Source organism: Oryctolagus cuniculus, chromosome 5, assembly GCF_964237555.1.
Source record: "Oryctolagus cuniculus chromosome 5, mOryCun1.1, whole genome shotgun sequence".
NCBI lineage: Eukaryota > Metazoa > Chordata > Mammalia > Lagomorpha > Leporidae > Oryctolagus > Oryctolagus cuniculus.
The window spans coordinates 2,571,193-2,587,080 of record NC_091436.1 but is presented as its reverse complement, the minus strand read 5'-3'; the positions used below and the strand labels follow the sequence as shown (position 1 = coordinate 2,587,080).

The 15,888-nt window shown below is 59.1% G+C and overlaps 1 long non-coding RNA gene across 1 annotated transcript; it reads right to left on the bottom strand.

The window, feature by feature from the left end:
* Positions 1 to 12,404: 12,404 nt before the first annotated feature.
* LOC103349956 (uncharacterized) lies at positions 12,405 to 13,705 on the bottom strand. Its single transcript, XR_011388918.1, has 3 exons — positions 13,588 to 13,705; positions 12,758 to 13,023; positions 12,405 to 12,598 (listed from the first exon to the last, which is right to left on the bottom strand). It is a non-coding gene; the product is annotated as an uncharacterized lncRNA (long non-coding RNA).
* Between the last annotated feature and the right edge of the window lie 2,183 nt (positions 13,706 to 15,888).

Genomic DNA, 15,888 nt, shown 5'->3' with positions numbered 1-15,888 from the left:
GACAGGATGAAATCCTCACCGGGAACTGGAAGCCCACGTGGAGGGGCTGCACCGACCGTAGGAGCACACACAGACGGGGCAGGGCATGGGGACCCCGAAGCAGCCCTGCCTGAGGGCTGGAGACCACCCCCCCCCCAGGGCCTGCGTGCGGCCTGGGCACCCAGGAAGCACAGAGGAGAACCAGAGCACACACTGCTCCCAGCCCAGGCGAGAGCCGACGTGGGCTGAGGTCTGATCGCCGGAGCACAGGGCAGCACCGCTGCGGAGGTCACGGAAGGCAGAGGAAAGGCAGGGGAAGCACTGGGCCTGGGCTGCCTGAGCGCCCTAAGCCCGCACCCCGGCTCCGCTGCGGGAAAGCCACGGCCGGGCCCGGGAGGCCTCGCGGCTTTCACAAGCCCGGACAGAGGGCCAAGGCAGGCTGGGGCAGGAAGAACGCGTGGCCAGTGTCCTGCTGGCGCCCAGATACAGATGTGTGTGTGCCTGGGGAGCCCTGTGGGCGCTGAGCTCCGAGGAACCTGCCGCGAGCTGCAGGGACCCCGGGAACGAGCAGCCTCCCGGCCAGGGAGCCCCGGGACAGCTGCACCAGCGCGTCCCCCTGTCCTGTGCCAGCAAACCATGCTCCTTCTGCCTTCCCGGCAGGGAGAAGAGGAACCGAGATAGAGTGGTGACAAGGCTGCCCAAGTCCACGGCGAAGGCGAGAAGGGCCACCCCGCCACAGCCCCAGGGACCCAGGGTGACACGGACGTCCCTCCGCCTCGTGGGGCCGTCTCGGCCACGCCAGCTCCAACCCGCTCCTCTGTGGGGGGCAGGTGAAGCACCGAGGGAGGAGAGCGGCGGGGCTGACCGTCCCAGCCGGCCAGGGGGAGACGCGCGGCGTCTCCTTCGTTCACTTCCCCACGTCGCAACGCCTCCTCGCACCTACGTCCGCACAATCAGACGCAGCTGTCCACTTCGCAGCCCAGCTCCGCCTCCACAGCAGCTGGCCCATAGGCCTTGGGCTCCACAGCAGAGCCTCCAGCCAAGTGCAGACGGAAAGTATTTGGGAAAACTGGGCCGTGCTGCGCATGTGCAGACATTTCCTTCCCGCTCCTCTGTAAAACTCTGCGTTGCAGCTTCCGGTGTTGCGCTTACATCGCGTGAGACATGGTAAGTGATTGGGGACCGTTAAAACTCACCGAGGGGTGTGCATGAGTTCCACGCGATGCCGCGTCAGTTTCCCATGGATGGGGGGACCCGTGGGCATCCTGGAACCCATCCCAGGGTCCCAGCATCTTGCAGGGCATGTCTGTAAGCCACAGGGGCTGGTGCTGTAGTGCGCTGGGTTAAGCGGATGTCGGCAATGCCAGCACCCCCCGTCGGAGCGCCAGTTCGTGTCCCAGCCGTTCTGCCCCCCATCCAGCTCCCTGCTGATGTACCTGGAAGGCAGCAGCAGATGGCCCAAGTAACTGACCCGGCCCAGACCTGGCTGCTGTGGCCATCGAGGGAGTGAACCAGCAGATGGAAGAGCTCTCTCTCTCTCTCTCTCTCTCTCTCTCTCAAGCTCTGACTTTCAATAAATACATCTTCCATAACACAACGCACACTCTGACACTGAACACAAAATGCATGGTTTTACCAAGTGTCCCTCTGCGTCTCTCTGCTTATCCACCCACGTTGGGTGAGTCCTTCCTAGGACTGGGACACGGCCCTCAGTGCTGAGGGCAGCGGTGGGCCAATGGGTGCAAAGTCCTGGCCCCAAGGACCAGGCAACCAGTGAAGGAGAAGAGACAGACAGATACATGGCATGGCAGACAGGCCTCGCAGGACTTGGCTTTGCCAGGCAGGAGCCACAGCAGGCGCTGGTGGGAATCCCAGGGCTGGCTCACGGCTCCTGGCGGCCGGACTCCAAGCCAGCCCCAGCAACCGCCGCTCTGACGGACGTGCGGCTCCTGCCACCAAGAGGTGGGAAGGGCGCCCCTGTCCCGGGTCTCAGCAGCCCGGTGACTCCTTGCTGTGACTCACCGCGTGTGGCAAGAGTGACGCTCCTGGTGGCCATGACCCCGCCTAAAGACAACAAGCAGCTTCTTGGAACAGCCACTCTCAAAGAGGTGTGACCACCCAGAGAGAGAGAGAGAGAGGGAGAGGGAGAGGGAGAGGGAGAGGGAGAGGGAGAGGGAGAGGGAGAGGGAGAGGAGGAAAGACAGAGAGAGAGAGGGAGACAGAGAGAGAGAGGGAGACAGAGAGAGAGAGGGAGAGACAGAGAGAGAGAGGGAGAGACACACAAAGCGAGAGAGAGGGAGAGATAGAGAGGGAGAGGGAGAGAGAGAGAGACAGAGAGAGAGAGACAGACAGACAGAGAGGGGGAGAGACAGAGAGGGAGACAGAGAGAGAGAGGGAGACAGAGAGAGAGAGGGAGAGACAGAGAGAGAGAGGGAGAGACACACAAAGCGAGAGAGAGGGAGAGAGAGAGAGGGAGAGGGAGAGAGAGAGAGACAGAGAGAGAGAGAGACAGAGAGGAGGAGAGACAGAGAGGGGGAGAGACAGAGGGAGGGAGAGAGAGACAGAGAGAGGGAGAGAGAGAGATGAGACAGGGAGAGAGAGGAGGAAAGACAGAGGGGGGAGAGACAGAGAGAGACACAGAGAGGGAGACAAAGAGAGGGAGAGAGAGACAGAGAGAGAGGGAGAGAGAGAGATGAGACAGAGAGAGAGACAGAGAGGAGGAAAGACAGAGGGGGGAGAGACAGAGAGAGGGAGAGACAGAGAGGGAGACAAAGAGAGGGAGAGAGAGACAGAGAGAGAAAGAGGGGGGAGAGACAGAGGGAGAGAGAGAGAGATGGGGAGACAGAGAGGGAGACAAAGAGAGGGAGAGAGAGACAGAGAGAGACGGGGGGGAGACAGAGGGAGAGAGAGAGAGATGGGGAGACAGAGAGAGACAGAGAGAGAGACAGAGAGAGAGACAGAGGGGGGGAGAGACAGAGAGAGGGAGAGACAGGGAGACAGAGAGAGAGACAGAGAGGGAGACAGAGGGGGGAGAGACAGAGAGAGGGAGAGAGACAGAGAGAGAGAGGGAGGGAGACAGAGAGGGGGAGAGAAAGAGAGACAGAGAGAGGGAGAGAGAGAGGGAGAGACAGAGAGAGACAGAGAGGGGGAGAGAGAGACAGAGAGAGAGGGAGAGAGAGGGAGAGGGGAGAGACAGAGAGAGGGAGAGAGAGGGGTGAGACAGAGAGAGGGAGAGAGGGGGAGACAGAGAGAGAGAGACAGAGAGGGAGACAGAGAGGGGGAGAGACAGAGAGAGGGAGAGAGAAACAGAGAGAGGGGGAGAGAGAGGGAGACAGAGAGGGGGAGAGAGAGAGAGGAGAGAGGGAGAGAGAGACAGAGAAAGAGAGGGAGAGACAGAGAGAGACAGAGAGGGGGAGAGAGAGGAGGAGAGAGAGGGAGACAGAGAGGGGGAGAGACAGAGAGAGGGAGAGAGAGGGAGAGAGAGAGATGAGACAGAGAGAGGGAGAGAGAGGAAGACAGAGAGGAGGAGAGACAGAGGGGGAGAGACAGAGAGAGGGAGAGACAGAGAGAGGGAGATGAGACAGAGAGAGGGAGAGAGAGGAAGACAGAGAGGAGGAGAGACAGAGGGGGAGAGACAGAGAGAGGGAGAGACAGAGAGAGGGAGAGAGAGACAGAGAGGGAGACAGAGATAGGGAGAGACAGAGACAGAGAGGAAGACAGAGGGTGGAGAGACAGAGAGAGATGAGAGACAGAGACAGAGAGAGGGAGAGAGGCAGAGAGAGAGACAGAGAGAGGGAGAGAGAGACAGAGAGAGGGAGAGAGAGAGACAGAGAAAGGGAGAGAGAGAGACAGACAGAGAGGGGGAGAGACAGAGAGAGGGAGAGAGGAGAGAGAGACAGTGAGGGGGAGAGAGAGACAGAGAGGGAGGGAGAGACAGAGAGAGGGCAAGAGAGACAGTGAAGGGGAGAGAGAGACAGAGAGAGGGAAAGAGAGATGAGAGACAGAGACAGAGGGAGAGAGAGACAGAGAGAGGGAGAGAGAGACAGAGAGAGGGAGAGAGAAACAGAGGGAGAGAGACAGAGAGAGGGAGAGAGAGAGAGGGAGAGACAGAGAGAAGGAGAGAGAGGAAGAGAGAGAGGGAGAGAGAGATGAGAGAGAGAGAGGGAGAGACAGAGAGAGGGAAAGAGAAATGGGGAGGGAGAGAGAGAGTTGGAAACCAGAGTTAGTGTGTGCAGTTGAGATGAGTGGCTTTGTCACCTCTGTTCACCCAAAGCCACCTCCCAAGAGCCCCTCAAACCTAAGCGATCTCTTCGATAACAGGATTGTAAAAGGACTCTTGCTCACTCTCCGTGTCTAGCCTTGGTTCCTCTCCTCTCCGCCCTCTCTCCCTTCTCTGATTCTCCTCTGGTCCCTCACAACAGCATCCACACAGCCCGTCCTGTCCCTGTCAGGAGCCACGCGCTGCACAGAGACCTCAGCTCCCAGAGCACCTGCGGAACATCGCGGCTCCCCATCAGCCTAAAATGCCGGGAAACTGCTCTGTCCAGTGTGCAAGCGCTCTGCAAATATTAGCAGCTGCTCTTACAACAAAGGGAGTTTTTAAGTTTCATTTATTTTATCCAGAGGCAGAGCGACAGAGAGAGCGCCCATCCTCTGCTTTACTCCCCAAAAGCCTGACCAGCCAGGGCTGGGCCAGGCCAAAGCCAGGAGCCCAGAACCCCACCTGCGTCTCCTACATGCGTGCAGGGACCCAAGCACTGGGCCCCACCTGCGGCCTCCCTGGATGGGACATTAGCAGGAAGCTGGAATCGGGAGTGGAGAGGAACGCAAACCCAGGCACTCAGATAGGGAATGCGGGCGTCCCAGGCACACCTGCTGAGGCTCCAGGAGACGCGTGGTCAACCTGATGGCAAAGTGAAACTCCTCCGGGAACCAATATTGATCACGGCCTCGCACTCGGGGCGAGGGGTTGGGGGCAGGGACCTGAGCTCTATGGAGGCTAAAGGTGACTTCCGCGTGTGACCGTGGCCCGAAGTTCACTGTGGAAACCTCATCCCCAGTCCTACAGCGTGGAGTGCCGTGTCTCAGGAACGAGTGGACCCCACTCCCGGATGGGGTTTAGTGGTCCCGGAAGGGGCTCCCTGATAGATGGATGAGTTTGGCCCCCTCCACTCTCCCTGGTCCTTTGCCCCACAGCTGTGGGAGGAGGCAGCAAGAAGCCGCCCACCAGGTGTGATGCCTGGGCCCTGGGCTCCCCAGCCTCACACAGAGCATGGGAATAAATCTCTGTCCTTTGGAAATGACAGTCTTGGGTAGCACTGAGTGGCACCCACAGAGCCAAGTTCCCGCTCCTCTGCACGGTGGGCCAGGAGGGGGCGCACCCTGGCGTCCCGGCCCTGCGGCCACAGCCTGTGACCCACGCTGATGACCTGACTCAGCTGTAGCTCCAAAGGGAGCAGCCTAATCCAAGCGAATTCTCCCAGATTTGTACCATTGGCCACCAGCTGCCCAGACAGGGCAACTCCGTGTCCACCAGAGAACAAACACTTCTGCCTGGGCCCAACAGACGCTCGCCGGTGTGTCTGCTCTGCCAGGGGAGGCCAGCGTGCAGGACAGAGGAAGCTCCTGCCAATCACTCAGACTCAGGCTGCAGCCAGCAGGTCCAGAAGCAGGGCTTGGGAACACCTGAGTTCAGTCAGCACCCACCGGGACCAGCGTTCCCAAACCTGAGACTGCACGGAATCACCCGGGCCCCACCCCGAGTTCCTGATTCCGCAGGTGTGGCGTTGGCCTGGGGATTTGCACCTGCTTTCTGTTTTTGTGGAGTTACCTAGTTTTTTTGAAAGACAAGAGAGAGAGACAGAGAGAGAGAGGTCTTCCATCCGCTGGTTCACTCCCCAAATGGCCGCAACGGCGGGAGCTACACCGATCCGAAGCCAGGAGCCAAATGCTTCTTCCAAGTCTCCCATGCAGGTGCAGGGGCCCAAGGACTTGGGCCATCTTCTACTGCTTTCCCAGGCCACAGCAGAGAGCTGAATTGGAAGAGGAGCAGCTGGGACTAGAACCGGCAACCATAAGGGATGCCGGTGCTTCAGGCCAGGGCGTTAACCTGCTGCACCACAACGCCTGCCCCAGCCTGTGGCTGTCTTAACCAGTGTCCTAACCACCAGGTGGAATGCCCACCCCAGGGCCAAGGGCCACTGGTCCTGCACTGGCCCTGGCTGATCGTGGACAGGGTGACTCAAGCAGGACTGGCAAACCGCTGCCTGTGACAGCAGTGACGGGTCTGTCCCACCCACTGCAGAAGCCCGGGCCTCTGAGTGCCACCACACCTATGTGCAGCCAGGGCCACACTGAGAATCTGAGCTGGCTTTGTCACCACGTGGTGCAAACAGCAGGCGTGCACCTCCACAAAGCTGTGCACACCCAGACTGCAGGCACTAACCTCCCCTGGGTTGCTGGGCTCCTGTGCAGCGTGGCCACTGGAGACAGGTGTGCGGGTGTCTAAACAGCTCTCAACACAGAAGAGGCTTCGTAAAGATCTCGGGGCCATGGGGGTTTTTATCTCCCCTACAACCTGATGGGGACACGAGCGTCTAAACGGCTCTCACCACAGCTCACGACAGTGCACGATGACCTGCTGTGCCATTTCCCTTGTGCGTGAGGTCCCCTGTTCTGGGCACAGGTGCAGCGGATGAAGGTGCAGAGGAGCTGCCACTGGCCTTTGCACATCACCCTCCCAGAAAGGATCTTCAGGTTAAAGCAAAATCGCCGGGGATGTCGCCTCCCACTCCCAGAGTGGTTCCCGGGACAAGCAGGAGGCAGGGGGGCTGTGCCACCTGTGAAAGCAAGACCTGTGTGCACAGCTCGCTTGGTGGCACAGAGCCTCAGTGAGGTGACAGGTTGCAGATTGGACTTCGCAGGGCCGTCTGTGTGCGTGCCCGAGTGCGCATCCTGCACTCACAGCGCCACTGAGGCCGTGTCTGAGTCCGGAGCGCAGGAGATGCGGAGCGCGGGAAATGGAACCGAGGCCAGCGGGGCAAACTGCTCCCAATCAGGTGACCCCGGTGCAGGATCTCGAGGGCATCCATGCCAGGAGTCTCTGAGGCTCAAGTCATCCAGCAGACGCGAGGTTGCTGCTTACATGTCCAGCTGTGCTGCCGACGGAGCCACGGCCGTGTGTGCCACGGCTGCAGGTGGAAAATGTGGTACCACGAGAGCAGCAGTGATAAAGCCACGGGTGCCGGTGTGCACGGGTGCGCAAGCGCACAGCAGCGAGGCTGGCCGGCCCTGCACCTGCCAGGCCCGCTGGCCCTGCACCTGCTATTTTCCCGGCACTTACAATAGCCCAGGAAGGGTGCCTGAAGTGTCGCGTGGCTGAGTGTTTAGTGTTCGCGTTTCAGGCGTGGACCGGGCCCACGTCTTACTGCCTTAATGTGAGTTGGGGGCCATTTTTCTCCTTGTTAAGGGCACTTTTTATTTTTAGCTCATTTCCTAGAGTTTTTTTGCCCTATAACACTGTAACTATTGCAGTTTTACTTGAATTCGACCATGGACTTCGTTGTAGTTTACAATGATGGTAACGCCCCAGAGAAAGCTGCGGGCCGAGAGGTCTGAGCATTTCGCGTTACGGGGCACAAGGAGGCCGCTACTCCCCCACCCCCCCGCCCTGGCGGCTCCGGGTCTACCCAGCGGAGCGCGTGGCGAGTGGTCTCCCACGTGGTGCGTGTCCTCCGTGGTACGTTTTTATTCCCTAGCTGCCTTTGCTATGCACATTTTGAATTGGAAAGAGGAATATTGAGACCACTTCCTCTCAAAACCAGACCCTGCAGGCAGCAGGGGGAAGGGGACCTCTGATTCAGGACGACACCGACCGCATCGTCCCGCCCATCGATAGGAGGGGACGGCCACCTCACCCTGAGCTGAACCCTGCTCCTCTGTGGCTTCCTCCCATCAGCCCTGCTTCTGGGCGCCGGAGCTAACGTAGGATAAATGTGGGACCAATAGGAAGGTGTTGGTTGGGATACTGGGATATCTGCAGCCATAGGAGACCCTACAGACTGGAGAGACCCAAGATCAGAGCGCAGCAGTGGGCCCTGGTGAGGCCTCCCCGTGCTCCCGCGGCAGAGCCGGAGGCAGGCGCGCAAGCCGCTTGCTGTCTTCTCACAAGGTCGCTGCCCCCACCGTGGGCTCAGGGGCCCTGCCTGGACCACGCCGCCTCCCAGAGGCCCCAGACGCTGACCTGCTGTGGGTGAGGGCTTCGGCGTAGGAAAGACGTGCTTCAGTCCACAGCTGATGCCGACCACGAAGTCCACGTGAAATCCTCACGGAAGGCCAGGGCTCGGCCGTCGGGGCTGGGCTCACCTGCGCGGCCCTCCTTGCCTCACCGCCCAGCCTCGGCTTGCTCATCGAGGGACCGCCAGGAAATACTGTCAGCTCCCCAGCACGCTCTGCCACACTGTTGTGGACACTGAGCCTTCTCAGACACGCGTGGGTGCTCGGACACAGAACCAGAGAGAAGTAACCTCAGAGACACTGAATTCCCCGGATTTCTGCAGGGAGGAGGGCAACACAGGCTTCGCCCAAAAGCTCCCACGTTCCTAAACCTGCTTGAGAAAGCAGCCTCGTGACCCAGAAGTGTCCCCGGACCCTCCGAATCTACAGCCGCCAGGACATCGCGTCTTCTCCCCAGCGTTCACGGCAAATCAAACTCGAAGCGGCCTTGGCCAGCGGACAGATGGCCCCAGGGCTGCCCTGCCCCACAAGCAGAAGGCTGTGCTCCTCACACGCAGGTGCGAGGCCCGGCCCTGCCGCTCAGCCTGCAGCGCAGAGCCGGGACGGAGGGAAGGGGCTCGCTGTGCCCACGCCATTTCCCAGGGGAGAGGAAGCTCGGGCGCTGTGCAGAGCAAACATCACACTGGAAACGGCAGCCAGCCTGCACGGCTGTCTCTTCTGCTCAGGCGCACCGGGACCGCTCACGCAGCTCGGGTGGTCACCACGGGCATCCTCCTCGGGACTCAGCGTGGGGCCCTGCCCGAGCCAGCGTCCGCTGTGAAACCCCGTCGCCCTCGCCCCAAGACTGAACTTTCCCTGTTACACCCCTGCCGCTCTGCAGGGGTGCACAATTAGAATCCGGTGCAACAAGGCAAAGTTGCCTGGATGCCAAAGCCGGCTGGGGCAGTGCAGCACGCTCCCGGCACCCTCTCTGGCTCCAGCTGTGGAGGGAGTGGAGAGGCACGAAGGGGCAAGGGGAGGGGAGACAGAGGCACAGAACCTCCTGCTCTCAGAGGCCCGTCGCTGGGCACAGCTCGGACGGGTGGGGCTGCAGCTTCTGCAGGATGCAAACCCCAGACCGTGGCCCGCTCTCCACAGGGAGCCCTGCTAAGCCACATGCAGTGTGTAACAGGCAGTTTGCTTTTCTCCTGGAGCCGTTTTTGCCCTGTGTGTCATCTGCCCCAACACCACAGTTTCTTCCAAGGCAGAAATCAGGCTGTCTGGATGATGGGAAATATCACCCTGCGTGCACCAGGAGTCTGGAAGCACCTGCTCCACCACCACCTTACTGAGCGAATATTTAATGCTAAGGAGGAAACATAGCAGACCTGCAAAAGTTATCCCCCCCGCCCCTGCCGGGAATGGAAATACCGTGGAGGAACGCACGCTCTCCATCCAAAGCTGACCCTCCCCCGTCCCCTGGGCAGAGCCTGATGTCCCAATCAGCTCTGGCCAGCAGCTGGGGGAGCAGCCGGAGGCTGGGGTCCAGGACTCAACGCTGGACCCAGAGCCCTGAGTTAGCAAGAGCCGGTCCGCCCCTGTGATACTGCAAGCTGTCGTGACCCTGTAAGGAGGGAAGCAGTGAGCTCACCAGGCGACGCATGGCTTCCGAGTTAAGAGCAGGTGTCCCATGTGAAAGACGGATCCTTCCTTTGGCATAAAACCGGGAATTCGCATCTTTTCAACTTTATTTCAGCATTCAATAATATTACTTACATGCGTAGATTTTTTCTTTGTCATTATGAAAAGGCAAAAGTTCATTTGTTAAAGATTTATTTCGTTACTTAACTAAAAGACGGGGGGGGGGAGATCTTCCATCTGCTGGTTCACTCCCCAGATGGCCGAGACAGCCGGAGCTGGGCCTGGCCACAGCCAGGAGCCAGGAGGCAGGAGCTGCATCCTAGTCTCTCCCATGGGCAGCGAGGACCAGAGGGTTGAGCTGTCACCCACTGCTGTCCCAGGCACAGGAGCAGGGGCTGGACGAGAGCAGAGCAGCCAGGACGTGAGCCAGCTCCGACGTGGCACGCTGGGGTCACAGGCAGCGGCCTCGCCCGCTTTGCTACCAGGCCGGCCTCCAAAATTCAATTTTTTTTTTTTTGACAAGCAGAGTTAGTGTGAGAGAGAGACAGAGAGAAAGGTCTTCCTTCCGTTGGTTCACCCCACAAATGGCCGCTATAGCTGGCGCCCCACGGCCGGAGCTCTGCGCCAATCTGAAGCCAGGAGCCAGGTGCTTCTCCTGGTCTCCCATGGGGTGCAGGGCCCAAGCACCTGGGCCATCCTCCACTGCACTCCCGGGCCATAGCAGAGAGCTGGCCTGGAAGAGGGGCAACCGGGACAGAATCCAGCGCCCCAACCGGGACTAGAACCTAGGGTGCTGGCACCGCAGGCGGAGGATTAGCCTAGTGAGCTGCGGTGCCGGCCTCAAAATTCTATTGATATATTATCTATTCTTAGAATAAATTTTTTTTATTTCGAAAGAGACCAGCAAAAAGAACACATCGTAGAGACACGGTTAAAGTATTCCAGAGTTGTGAGGAACAGCCTTTGTAGATCCCTAGGGGACAAAGTCCTGTTTTTCCAGAAAGGTGGTGCCGTTCTCGCCTGTATTTACAGACAGGCCACAGACCCCTCGCTGCTCCCCCAGGACAGCACAGGTGTCGGGTGATGGCCAGGACGAGGGTGGCCATGGCGGAGGCACTGCTTGGAAGGCAGATGGTGCCCCTACACACGCTGCCCTCGCACACACGTGGTCCCAGTGACGGCAGGGCTGCTGCTCTCTGGCCTCTGTCTCTGATTCAGGACCCCTGCTCAGCGTCTCAGTTCCGTGCGTCCACTTCCAAAGGCCCACACCCCGTGAGTGCCCGCTCCAGCGCTGCTCACACACACCGCGGGCTCGTGAGAATGCATGAGCCACACAGGGCCGCCGCCAGCCCCTAAGGCCAGGCTCTCGCATCTTCCTGCCACCACTGCCCCAGAGACAGGTCACCTCCTCTGGGAGATCTGCATGCAAGGCAAAGAGCAATGGGCACTCTTCTCCAACACCCCAGTCCACTCCCCAAACTCCACAAGAATCCTGCCATTCTCAAGGGAAGAGAAGGGAAAGGAAGGAGAGGGAAGGGGGGAGGGGAGAGGAGGGGAGGGGAGGAAGGAAAGGGGAGGAGGGGAGAAGGGGGAGGGGGGAGTGGAGGAGGGGAGAAGGGGGAGGGGGGAGTAGAGGAGGGGAGAAGGGGGAGGGGAGGAGGGGAGATGGGAGGGGAGGAGGGGAGGAGGGGAGGAGGGGAGGAGGAGAGGAGGGGAGGAGGGGAGGAGGGGAGGAGGGGAGGAGAGAAGTCACTCCACTGACGGGGTGAAGTCTCCAGTGGAAGCCGCATCCCAAGCTCCTGAAGAAATCTGCAGGCTTGGACAGCGTGTCGTGGGCACTTCTGTTAGCAACAATGGAGTCGGCGCGAGAGAACGTCGCCTGTAGAACCCGGATCTCAGACAAGGCCAGCGCCTCTCAGAGAAGTGGGCCTCAAGTGTCCGTTCAGGGTGGTAGTGCAAACGCCCAACTGAGGAAAGACCAGGCTCAGCTGGAAGCCCCTGGACGCCGCACTCTCTCCAGGGGAAGGAGTGTGAAACCGGCCGGTCACGTGGGTCTTTGTGCCAACACAGCCCGGCTCTGGGCTCGGCCCAGGCAGAACACGCAGTAGAGGTTTATGCCTGGAATCCCACGGGGAGGACCTTACCGTAGACGCCACCAGCTCAGGGGAGGTCGGGCTGACATGACCCAGAGACACTCGTGGGGTCCCTCGCGACCACCGCTCTGTCTGGAGGCCACAAGCCGCCCAGTGAGAGGCGGTTCCTACCCGCTGCCGGGTGGTGCCGGTTAGGTCTCACGGACCTTCAACCTACTGACGCCTCCTGCTAAAAATGAGTTGGAACTTTTGTTAGAATTTCATTAGAATGTTTATGCTCCCACAGAGGTGAACGGTCCAGTTGCGATGAAGCCCGTGGCGGAATTCCTATCAGTCGCATGGCTTGGTAAAGTAGGCTTGACTTGCAAAATACCTTGCAGCCCTACCTCAACATCTCTGCTCTCAAACCCACAGCACTCTCCGGCACGCCATCTTTTCACCCTTTAGGCCGTTCCTCACATGTATTTGTGCAGAGCACTTAGCAAGAAGTAAATACCCGACATTTATTAAAATGGGTTTCTTCACTTGGGTGCGAGAGGGCGCTCTGGGAGGGCCTGGGGAGAAACAGAGGTGTTCTTTTCCCCTGAACTGAAGGCCTTTATTATCGCTGCTGCTGGCCGTGGTCAGGAAAGGAAGCGAGTCGCACAGCAGCACCCCTCAGGCTCAGCTCACTGGAAAGCAAAATATTAAAAATCAACACACTTCTTCCATCTCTAAAAACCAGCTGTCCTGAAGCCTTAACCCAACCACAAGACAAAGGCTTCCCAGGACTGACTGCTAAAAAGCTGAAACATCTGTAAAACTGCAGGGAAGGCAGAGAGCACACACACCTGTAGTTCTGTATTCTGGAGCTTTGCTTTGGCACCAGTTCCTGTGTCCTCCCGGTCAGCTTCCGGAGATCTGTCGTCACTCGCGTTCCTCCAGCTCCACATTTGGACCAAAAAACAATAAACGCGGGCTGGCGAGGGAGTGGGGGAAAAGGTACCCTCCCCCACTGCTGGTGGGAGCGTAAACTGGTGCAGCCGCTGTGGAAGGCAGTGCGGAGACGCCTCGGAAAGCTGAAAATGGATCCTCCATACGACCAGCCACCCCAGTCCTGGGAATTTACCAAAAGGAAACGCAATCAGCCTAAGGAAGCGTTTTCTGCACCCCCGTGTTTACCGCAGCCCAATTCAGAGCAACAAGGTACGGAATCAACCAGATCCCATCAGCTGGGGACCGGGAAAAGAAACTGTGGTTTGCATACACCATGGAGCACTACTCAGCCATCAAAAAGACGAAGCCCGGTCTTCCGCAACAAAGCAGATGCAGCTGGAAATCTCTGTGCCTAGCGCAGCCAGCAGTCCCCACAAGACGCCGCCGCCTGTCTACCTGCCCCGTGCTAACCCAGAGCCCGGAAAGCGTGATGCGGCGAGCGAAACTGACGTTTGAGGCTGGATGATTGTTCAACCCTGTTGAGGACCAGGGTTTTCTTTTTACTATTTGCTGAAGTCTTTGCTTCGTGGACGGTTAAGCTTATGACTATAAAGTAAACTGCAAGTGTTTCATTGCAAAAGATAAAAGAAAGAATAAGACAGGGGTGAGGGAGGGCGGGCGGGGAGGGGGGGGGGATCACTGTGCTCCTAAACCTGAATATACAAACTACATGAAGTATATTTACCTGATAAAAATGTTTCAAAATTGAACGAAGAAGACTCCAGTCATCTCGCTCTGCCACCCTACGAGCTGACTTTCGGAGACAACAGGGACAAAGCAGGGGCACTTTTCACGGCCAGTTACAAGCCAAAAGATGATTTAAAGATGCAAGCCCCCTTCCTCAGCACAGAGGGCAGCATCTGGGTACCACAGCTGCCCAGGGGACGAGTCACCTCCAACATCACTGAGCCCAGGCTGTATAAAAGGACCGTCACCCATCACCCGTTTGAAAATCTCCGCCCCTAGTCTAGGATTCGTTTATATTTTAAAAGTCAAAATGGACGATTTGAGAGCGGGTAGACTAGTCGCCTTTCTTTCTTCTTGTATGGGAGTTGATATAGGGGGAAACTTGGGAGGCCAAGACACTGGAAGACAGGAACCACTTCCTACAGCCACACCACCCCATACGGGCCCCGGAAGCTAGGCAGGTCGGGCCTGGTTAGTACTTAGAAGGGAGACAAGGGAGGAAGGAGAAGCAGGGAACCAGGTTGGAGAAGGAAAGGGAGGAGCCGAGATGCCGTTCCCATAAAAATGCCAGCCTCATCCTGTCTCCCTTTGCCCTGGGGACTCGGGTCTGCAGCCCGGGTCACACAGGAGCACGCGTGTGCCCACTTAGTGGAAGACAGACACCAGGTTTCCGCCTCCCGTCAGCGCCATCCTGTGTCTCTCCGTCTTCGACAGTGCATTCCAGCGTGCCCCCCACAACTCTCCCCTGCACCCACAGCTTTACAACTTGGCAGTCTCACCGCCCAGTCCAACTTGTCGGAAGACAGAATTGCAACACATTTGGTTATGGATTCGCTCGGCTTCACCTGCCCGTCTAGAGTCAGAAGAGGCTGAGACGGCAGAAACAGAACACTGCCCTTGCTCCTTTCCTTTCAGGGCTAAAACGGAGGCGACTCTTGTCCTGCAGGCTCAGATGAACTGGGTGCCTTGGGCTTGGTTGCTGTGTGACCTTTTTTTATTTTTAAAGATGTGTTTACTTGAAAGGCAGTTACAGAGAGAGAGGGGAAGGGCGAGAGACAGAGAGAGGTCTTCCATCTGCTGGTTCACTCCCCAAATGGCCACAGTGGCTGGAGCTGGGTTGATCTGAAGCCAGGAGCCAGGAGCTTCTTCCTGGGTCTCCCACACGGGTGCAGGGACCCAGCACTTGGGCCATCTTCAGCTGCTTTCCCAGGCCACAGCAGGAAGCTGGATCAGAAGTGGAGCAGCCAGGACTCGAACCTGCATTCATATGGGATGCCGGCACTGCGACAGAACCTTAGCTGCAGGCCACACCCTCTGTGACCCCTTTTTGTCTTCTTTCTGGGGATCTGGATCTTTCAGAGTGGGGCGTGAGTAGGTGGTGCTGAGAGCCGGAAATGCTCCCATACTGCCCTGGCCTGGTCTGAGGGTCCTGGTGGGAGGCCCGCCCACAGCTGCACATTTGTTTAACAAATTAAAAAGAATAAAATCAAGCGTGCATAGCAGTCAGCATTAATCGAACTGACTCCGGCTGGGGGGCCTCGGGGCCGCGTTCTTCCAGCAGGGACAGACGCCCCTCCCCAGTCCTCGGACATGCGGACATGCGGTGGCTCTGGGGGTCGCGGTGCTGGGGTCCTGCGAGGCTGGTGGGACAGGCGCTGCCCCTGCTCCCAGCCCAAGGGACTGCGCTGGGGTCCCGGCCCCCTACTCCCGAGTCGCTGCGAGGGTGAAGCCGTGCCCAGGGCGACGCCTTGGGGACGGTCCCGGGACCCCGGTGCCGCCAGGCAGACGCGGGAGCGCGGCGGGGACGGGGACCGGGACGCGCGGCCCGAGCCGAGGCTGCAGAAGAGGGGAAAGCGGCGGTAGAAGGCCTTGGCTTCGGTAGCTGGGAAACAAAGCTGGCAACAAATGACAAGTAAACAGCCAGCCACAGGAAGCCATTGAGCGGAGCGGGCGCTAATGAGGGCGCAGCGGGGTCCGCCACCCGCCGCGCGCCCCGCCCGCGCCCCGAGACACCAGGGTCTACTGCCCCCGCAATTTGGAGCCCAGGGTCCCGCTGGCAGGCCCATAAACCCGTTTGTAGTCTTTCTCGCTTCCCCTTCAAATCTGCGCCATTAGGGCCTGCAGCGGCTCCCGGCGAAACCCCAAGCTCCAGCGGCAAAAAGGGGAACTGGGGTTCCGCGGCCCGGCCAGGCTGCGGGGAGCCGCAATTGAGGGGGTGGGGCCGGCCGCGACTCCACGGGGCAGGGCGACCCCCGAAAGGGCTCCAGGGAGCCTCTGAAGCCAGCGGCGTCCCGAGTGG